This window comes from Cannabis sativa, chromosome 8 (genome assembly GCF_029168945.1).
Source record: "Cannabis sativa cultivar Pink pepper isolate KNU-18-1 chromosome 8, ASM2916894v1, whole genome shotgun sequence".
In the NCBI taxonomy this organism is placed as follows: domain Eukaryota; kingdom Viridiplantae; phylum Streptophyta; class Magnoliopsida; order Rosales; family Cannabaceae; genus Cannabis; species Cannabis sativa.
In genome coordinates, this window is record NC_083608.1 from 153,149 (window position 1) to 162,752 (window position 9,604).

Consider the following 9,604-nt stretch of genomic DNA (forward strand, 5'->3'; position numbering starts at 1 on the left):
ACTATCTTGCCCCCTACACCAACAAACAAACGAATCAAATTCCCAAGGTCAATTTCGACCTTTCCCTGTTTCCCTGACTTTTCAAAGTCAGAGGTCAATACGACCTCGTTTTGCCTTTGAACAAAACTTGAGAAGGGATCGAGAACCTTCTCATTTACTCCCTCTCTCTCTGAAATGCTAGAAACCCTAGCAGAGAGATTCACAAGAGGAACTCGAACCCTAACCCTTTGCAAACCCAGAAAATCAAGCCCAAACACAACACACAGATCAGATCTACAATGATCTGATCTGTTCACAACCACACACACAAATAGAAACTGTTTAGGGTTAGAAAACACCAGAAATTTTCCCGAAGTTCACCAATAAATTGGCTACGTCTCCGTTTGAGCTGCTCCTCAAAAATGAGAGCTCGATTCCACTAGATCTTGTTGATCAGAAGTACATCAGAGGAGATTCCAAGTCACAGGTAATTTCTTCGACTGGTAATCTCTATTTAATACAAGTTTTAGTGTTTAATCTCTCTTCCTCTCTCTAGATCTAACCCTCTGTTCTTTCTTTTGCATGCACGAGCTTCAATCTCTAGTTCTTCAAGCTTCAAAGTTCTGGATCTTGAAGAACACCCTCAACCTTATTGATCTGGTTGTTTGCTTGAGGTATATATAGATCTAGGGTTTGTGTTTTAATTTCTGCATGTGTTTAATTTAGTTAGTTACAGAAATTAGTTAGGTGTGGATTTTCCTAATCCATTCTAACTAATTTCTGTTAGGGAAGTAGAGGCCGAAGGCCAACTTAGGGCTTTGCTTGTATTTACTGTTTTGTCCTTGTGTTGATCTGTATTTGGTCTTAATATCAGTGTAAGTGGAGGTTTATTTTAACATTTCACATTAAGACAAGTATAGCAATTAGGTATTAACATTGGTAACTTATCAACAGGATTCACCTCCCTAATCTCTCATCTTGATTAATCGTCGTATATTCTTTTTAATTTTCTGAGTTATTTTCTTTAAAATTGCAAAAATTATTGTTTTACCAAATAGAATCATAAGTATAGTTTAGTAGTCCTTAATCCAATTCCCTGTGGTTCGACCTCACTTGCGTGAGATACTACTTGATTGCGTATACTTGCGTAGTAATCATAAAATTCGTAACAAGTTTTTGGCGCCGTTGACGGGAAATTGTTTCAAGATTAATATTACACAAAATTATACTAACTTCTACTTTGGTATATTTTCTCTTGCTGAATTTCTAACCTTTCTCTTGCAAAACTATTCTTATCTATTTCAGGTATTTTGAGTGCATGCGCGGCCAAGGGCAAGTAGTTATACTACCCGTTGACCCTAAAATTGAGAAAACTTGTAGGAGAAACTGAAGGAACAAGAGGCAAGAAAGAGTTTCAGCAACTGCTGAAACATCAGAAATCATGGCTGCTAATGTGAATGCGAATGCTGCAAATAACGGTAATAATGGTGGTGTCGTGGAAGATCAAGCTAATGGCCACAGCTTGAGAGATTACATTCTCCCTACTCTAACGGGAGTGCAGTCATGTATCAGGCCACCGGCAATGGATGCGAATAACTTTGAGATCAAACCTGCCATACTTCAAATGGTGCAGTCTTCAGTTCAGTTGGGTGGCCTCCCTTCTGAAGATCCTAATCTGCATCTCTCTAACTTCATGGAACTTTGTGAAACTTTTAAAGTTAATGGAGTTAGTGATGATGCCATTCGACTGAGACTGTTCCCATTCTCGCTCAGAAAACGAGCCAAGAGTTGGTTAAACTCCTTGCCACCCAACTCTATTGCCACCTGGAATGATCTGGCAACGATTTTTGTCAAAGTTCTTTCCTCCAGCAAAGTCTGCCAAGCTGCGAGGAGAAATCAACAACTTCTGCCAACAAGATAATGAATCTCTCCATGAGTCTTGGGAGAGGTTTAAAGATCTGATCAGAAAGTGCCCTCATCATGGTATAGAGAACTAGATGATGGTCCACAATTTCTACAACGGGTTGGTTGGTAACACTAGAACTCTGATAGATGCAGCAGCTGGTGGAGCCTTTATGAGAAAGAGTGCTAATGAGGTTTACGATCTATTGGAGGAGATGGCTCTAAACAATCAGCAGTGGCCAACTGAAAGGAGTCAAACTAAGAAAGTAGCTGGTGTGTTAGAGGTTGATGCCATTACAAAGTTGACAGCTCAGGTTGAGGCATTGACAAAGCTAATTGCAGGGCAAGCTAAACAAGCCCAAGTTGTTTGTGAGATATGTGGAGGAAATCATCACTTTTTCATAGTGTCAAGCAGATGTGGATGATTTGCCAATGGATGAAGCAAAAGCCATTGGAAATTTTTCGCAGAACAACAATAATAATTTTGGGTTCAACCAAGGTGGTAACCGAAGAAACAGTGGGTTCTATCAGCAACGAAATCAGAACCAGACACAGAACCAACAGTTTAATCAGCAACAAGCCTCTGGTGGAAATTCTAGTTTGCAAACAGATTTACTGCTACAATTCATGACTGAAACTAAATCTTCCATTAAAGACCTGCAGACTCAAATGGGCCAACTAGCAACTCAGGTAGCAATCCGTCCTCAAGGGAATTTGCCTAGCACAACTGAAGTCAATCCCAAAGAAAACTGCAAGGCAATTACCCTGAGGAGCGGTAAGAAATATGATGGGCCTGAATTGCCACAACCAGCTGATGGAGATAAGGAGATTAAAGCTCAACCAGTGCAAACCCCAACACCAACAGTAGAGAAGGCTACTGATAGCCCAGCACAACCACAACAGTCTCCACCAATCAGTATTGATCATCATGTGAAAATACCCTATCCTCAGAGATTTAGAAAGACAAGTCTAGACAAGCAGTTCACCGAAATTCTAAAGGTTTTCAAAAGACTACACATTAACATTCCCTTTGCTGAAGCTTTAGAGCAGATGCCAAGTTATGTGAAGTTCATGAAGGAGATTCTGTCAAAGAAGAGAAAGATGGAGAATTGTGAGACAGTGGCCCTAACTGAAGAGTGCAACGCCATTCTACAGAAGAAACTCCCTCCCAAACTCAGAGATCCAGGGAGTTTCACTATTCCTTGTACTATTGGGAGAATTGAGGGAATAAATGCACTATGTGACTTGGGAGCCAGCATTAACTTGATGCCTCTGTCAGTGTTTAAAAGATTGCAGTTGGGAGAAGCAAAGCCAACCACAGTAACTCTCCAATTGGCAGATCGATCACTAGCTCATCCTAGAGGAGTCATTGAGGATGTGTTAGTTAAAGTTGACAAGTTCATCTTTCCAGCTGACTTTATTGTTCTGGATATGGAAGAAGATAGCAATGTCCCAATCATTCTTGGGAGACCATTCTTGGCAACTGGCCAAGCCTTGATTGATGTTCAGAAGGGTGAATTAAAGCTGAGAGTCCAAGGAGAAGAAGTGGTCTTTAATGTGCTAAAGGCTATGACATACCCAAAGGCAAGTGATAACTGTTTCTTCATTGATTTGATTGATACAATTGTGAGTGAGAAAAAGCTGTTAGATGATCCTCTCGAACTGAGCTTAACTGAAGATGAATTGACGGAGCAAGAGGGACAAGATGTCATGGGTTATGTGAAATGGCTTGACTCCTATGGGCCCTTGAACAGAAGGTATTATAAGGAATTGGGAGCAGTTCCAAAAGAGTTGATGCCATCTACTGAAAAACCTCCAGAACTTGAATTGAAGGTGCTTCCTAGTCACTTGAGGTATGAGTTTTTGGGTGAAGATAAAAAGCTGCTAGTTATTGTGTCAGCCTCTCTTTCTGATGTGGAAACTGATAGACTGCTGAGGGTACTCCGAGCTCACAACAAGGCCATCGCTTGGACACTAGGTGATGTCAAAGGAATCAGACCTTCAACGGTGATGCACCGAATTCTAATGGAAGACAATGCCAAACCGATAATCGACGCACAACGTAGACTCAATCCACCCATGAAGGAAGTTGTCAGAAAAGAAGTAGTCAAGTGGTTGGATGCTGGAGTGGCCTATCCCATCTCAGATAGTAAGTGGGTTAGCCCGGTGCAAGTGGTTCCAAAGAAAGGTGGAATGACCGTGATCAAGAATGAAAAGAATGAGTTGATTCCCACAAGAACAGTCACTGGTTGGAGGATTTGCATCGATTATAGGAAACTCAACAAAGCAACCCGAAAAGATCACTTTCCCTTGCCCTTCATTGATCAAATGCTAGACAGATTGGCGGGGCAAGAATATTACTGTTTGCTTGATTGCTACTCTGGATACCACCAAACAGCTATAGCACCTGAAGATCAGGAAAAGACTACTTTCACATGTCCCTACGGTACCTTTGCTTTCAGAAGAATGCCATTCGGATTGTGTAACGCCCCTGCTACTTTTCAAAGGTGTATGATGGCTATCTTTTCAGACTTGATTGAATCTTGCATTGAGATCTTTATGGATGATTTCTCGGTCTTTGGCTCCTCCTTCGATCATGGTTTAGAAAAATTAGAAAAGGTGCTAACTAGGTGCGAGAAGTCTAACTTGGTGCTAAACTGGGAGAAGTGCCACTTTATGGTAACAGAAGGAATTGTTCTTGGACACAAAATTTGAAAAGCAGGAATTGAGGTGGATAAGGCTAAAGTTTCAACAATAGAGAATTTGCCACCTCCAGTTTCTGTAAAAGGAGTAAGGAGTTTCTTAGGACATGCTGGCTTCTACCGAAGATTTATTAAGGACTTCTCAAAGATCTCCAAACCTTTATCCAGTTTACTTGTTAATGGCGTTCCATTTGAGTTTGGAGAAGATTGTTTAAAGGCATTCAAGGTTCTAAAGGAAAAATTGATTTCAGCACCAATAGTCACTTCACCAAATTGGGAGTTGCCTTTCGAGTTGATGTGCGACGCAAGTAATTATGCAATTGGAGCGGTCTTGGGTCAAAGAGTTGACAGGGTGTTTCACACAATCTACTATGCTAGTAGAACCCTGAATGATGCTCAATTAAATTATGCCACTACAGAAAAAGAAATGCTGGCAATTGTGTTTGCTTGTGATAAGTTCCGACCCTACCTGATTGGGAATAAGGTTATTGTCTATACAGATCATTCAGCGATCAAATACCTTATGACCAAGAAGGATGCAAAGCCGAGACTGATTCGGTGGGTACTTCTACTTCAAGAATTTGACTTAGAGATAAAAGATAAGAAGGGCACTGAAAATCTGGTAGCAGATCACCTGTCAAGACTAGAGCTGGAAGAGAGTCAGAATACGAAAGAGGTACAGATAAATGAGCAATTTCCTGATGAACAACTCTTTAGTGTGAGGGAAAACCTGATGGTACCATGGTATGCTGATTATGTCAATTTCTTGGCTGCAAAAATAACCCCTCCTGAGCTTTCACGTCAACAATTGAAGAAGTTCTTTTCTGAGGTGAAACATTATTATTGGGAAGATCCAATCCTCTACAAGCACTGCGCTGATCAGATAATTAGAAGTTGTGTGCCTGAAGAGGAGATGTATTCTATCCTAAATCATTGTCATGCTTTACCATGTGGAGGACATTTCTGTGGGACCAGAACTGCTGCTAAGGTGTTGCAGAGTGGATTCTTTTGGCCAACGCTATTTAAGGATGCTACTACCTTTGTGAAGGCATGTGATCGTTGTCAACGGACAGGTAATATCTCAAGAAGAAACGAGATGCCTTTAACACGAATCTTAGAAGTGGAATTGTTTGATGTGTGGGGGATAGACTTCATGGGTCCTTTTCCTTCATCTTTTAGCAATCAATACATCCTATTAGCTGTCGACTATGTGTCTAAATGGGTTGAAGCTGCAGCTACACCACAGAATGATGGTAAAACAGTTCTCCGCTTTCTGCAAAAGAACATCTTTACTCGGTTTGGTACTCCTCGAGCAATTGTAAGCGATGAAGGGAGTCACTTCTGTAACAAACAGTTTGAAGCACTCCTTTCAAGATATGGTGTCCGACATCGAACTGCTTTACCATATCATCCCCAAAGTAATGGCCAAGCTGAAATTTATAATCGGGAGATAAAGATGATTATAGAGAAAACAGTGCAAAGATCAAGGAAAGATTGGTCAAGAAAATTAGATGATGCATTGTGGGCATATAGAACTGCTTTCAAAACACCGACTGGCATGTCTCTATATCGGTTGGTGTTTGGAAAGGCTTGTCATCTGCCGGTGGAGTTAGAGCATAAAGCTTTTAATTCCATGTTAGGGAGGAGCAACGCCTCCGAATTATTGAGGAGGAGGAGCAGTTTGATATGGTGGATGTGGGTGAGACGGTGGGATTTCCAGGGTTGAGGTTCCACGACAACGATGGCACAGAGGGGTCACCAAACATCTTATATCGGTGTGAATTAAACCCGGTGGCAAAAACATGGTTGTACTTTGTAAGTGCTCGGTTGGTGCCAAATAAGCACTTCTCCGATGTCCAAATGGATCGCCTGAAATATGTGTACGCCATTATGAAGGGGTACAACATAAACATTGGACAAGTCATCCAGCATAGCATTGATCAGATTGTACAAGGAGCACGGGAGGTGGTTTTGGTTTGGCGGGAGTTATAACAGAACTCTGCGGGGCATATGAAGTTCCCCAATTGGAGTATGACAACACGGTGTTGCCACTTTGCAAGATGGACATCGCATTTGTCAACAGGCTGAAAGAGCCACATCCTTATGGCCAGCCTCCACCTGATGCACCGCAAGGACGTAGGCGGCAACGAGAGCCTAATGTTGAAGAAGAAGAGGAGCAGGCCCCACAATTGCTTGGGCCAATTGATCCAACGATGCAATACACTCATGCACAACTGAGTTATATAATTCAGCAGAACAACCACATGCAAAACTACATGGTGCAGAGGAGTATCCATGATGAGGGACAAGTTCAGCAACTTAACTCTCTCATCAACAGAATAAACATCGGGATTGATGACCCGAATTATTTGGCGCAACCTCCTCGGTTCTACCCATATGATCAGTCGCCACCGCCCAACCCTTTCTGAGAGGGTCTCAGGCTAGTCTCTCCTCTCTGCATTTTATTGTATACATTGGGGACAATGTCATATTTAGTTTGGGGGGAGAGACTTACAAATTTTTAATTCTGCACTTTTATTTCTGCACTTTAATTTTCTGTTTTAGTTTTTGTTTTAGTTAAGGAATGGAAATAGGCTAAAGGATAGTTGTATACTGCTGATTAGTGTAATGTGATATGAAATTGTAAAATAATTGTGTGCTTGATTCTCTTAACTCTTTGGATTAGGTTGGATGCTTAGAAACCTGTGTATATCTGCAATTACTCAATCTGTGAAAATTGTTATAATTGTTTTATTATGGTTTGTGGTAAGATGGACAGAATAGCTTAGAACTTGCATGTTTATTCTTTTGAGACGAAATCCTTGATAGTGTTCAATTGGAATATGACTTAGGCATTTGTTGGATAGTTTGAGCCTTTCAAGCCTACCGTAATAATGTGTATCCCTAGTTAACCTTTTGAGCCTAAACCTGTTATGTTTGTCACCCATTGACTCGAAAAATTGTAACCATACTATTAATTTTTCTTCACCATATTATCCATGATATCATAAGCTACATCATTAGTTTGGGGGAGGAGAAATATTTAGTGTGAGAAAATAGTGAGAGGGAGAAGAACTTGCAAGATTGAGAAGAGGAAAATATGTGTAATTCAATGTCACTGAAAAGAAAAAAAAATGAATGAATTGAAATATGGAAAGAAAAAAATGTGTTTGAAAAAAAAATCAGTGATATTGGAAAAATAATAATAATAGAAATATCTTCTCTCAATCTTGGTAAATGCGGGAACATTATGGAGTTTTAGAAAAAGAAAAGTAAGAAGCTTGTGGGTTTTGTTGTGTGCTTATGATATCTTGAAAAAATATTGTCTTTTGTTTATCCCTGAATATCTGAGCTATATTGCCTAAACCTTGAAAAGACCTAATGATTCCAAAGGATACTGTCAACATTAGTGGAGAAAGGTAAGCATGCAAGCTTATGAGTTATCGAGCTATGGAATTGTTGGAAAGAGTAAATTTTTTATAACAATGTTTCACGTATGAATAAATTTTTGTGGTTGTACATAGTGTTATGAATTGAGCAGCTGAGTTAATTGTTAGAGTTAGTAGGATCGAAATTCTAGTTTATGCAAGGAAGAAAGCAGAGCATGAGTCAGCAGTGTAGTGATTATCTGATAGCGCAGTTAGTTTTTTTTTTTACCTTACTCGGGGGCGAGTAAGAATCTAGTTTGGGGGAATTTTGTTAGGTTATATTTAGCCTATGTTTCGGGTCTGTAAAGTTAGCATTTTCTCGTCTATTGGTGTCTTTTGGAGCAGTTTTACACTTGATTTTCATTGTTTCAGGTTCCCGGGGTGTTAAAGTTCAAATTCAGTCAAATGGTGAAAAGACGGGACAAACTGGCAGAAAAATTGGAAAAGTCGGCTCTAGATGCATCAGTAGTCGCGACCTCCAAAGAGCTAGGTCGCGACCCTTTTTCATGGTCGCGACTCTGGTCACGACTTCGAGATTTGGCAGAAACTCGGTTTTTCGAGTTTTGCCTGTAGTCGCAACCAGCTTAAAGGCTAGTTGCGACTAGGTACGGAAAACGCAATTTTGACCTAATTTTGATTTTTCTCTCAATTGGAGGCACACCTCTCATCCCTATATAAGGAATACGACTCTGAAGGTCAACTTAAGCAGAAAAAGACCTAAAAAGTGGATGAAGGTGGAGAGGAAGCTACCTTGAAGACCTGGAGCGATATCACCTTCTAGTTTCTTTCTCTTACCCTTAATTCCTTCTTTTATGTTTAGTTTTGTTTCAGAATTAATCATGGATGTTTTTAAAGTTTGTATGAGCTAAATTTCACATTAAGATAAGGATAGCAATTAGGTATTAACATTGGTAACTTATCAACAGGATTCACCTCCCTAATCTCTCATCTTGATTAATCGTAGTATATTCTTTTTAATTTTCTGAGTTATTTTCTTTAAAATTGCAAAAATTATTGTTTTACCAAATAGAATCATAAGTATAGTTTAGTAGTACTTAATCCAATTCCCTGTGGTTCGACCTCACTTGCGTGAGATACTACTTGATTGCGTATACTTGCGTAGTAATCATAAAATTCGTAACATATTTTGGGCAGGTGCATGATCTAAAGCTGGGCTCAATGATTGACTGGTTTTCCAAGTTCCTCGAGTCTTCATTTGCTCCTTTTGCTTCCAAAATTGCCAGCTAGGGGTGTTCACGAACTGGTTTGGTCCAGATTTTCATAGTTTTTGAACCAAATCAGTATAACAACTTTTTGAATATTGGAAACCAAACCAGACCAATAAATTTCTCAAACCAAATCAAACCAAACCATTAAGAAAGCTTTAATTTTGTTTAACACCACGGTTTAAGTAGAATTTATAATTATTCATATTTTTTAAGTAATTGTACTATTTTTACTAAGTTTTTAAATTTATTTTTCAAAATATATATTTAACATGATAAGTAACATATAAATATTATCAAAAGTCAAATATAACATAAAAATCTAAAATTCATGCAATAAAAACCTTGATACACAAAAAGTTTTAAA

General features: G+C 39.4%; 1 non-coding gene across 1 annotated transcript; it reads right to left on the minus strand.

Annotated features, from left to right (window-relative positions):
- Nucleotides 1–1,859: 1,859 nt before the first annotated feature.
- LOC115701632 (small nucleolar RNA R71) lies at nucleotides 1,860–1,966 on the minus strand. Its single transcript, XR_004008625.2, has one exon. It is a non-coding gene; the product is annotated as a small nucleolar RNA R71 (small nucleolar RNA).
- Between the last annotated feature and the right edge of the window lie 7,638 nt (nucleotides 1,967–9,604).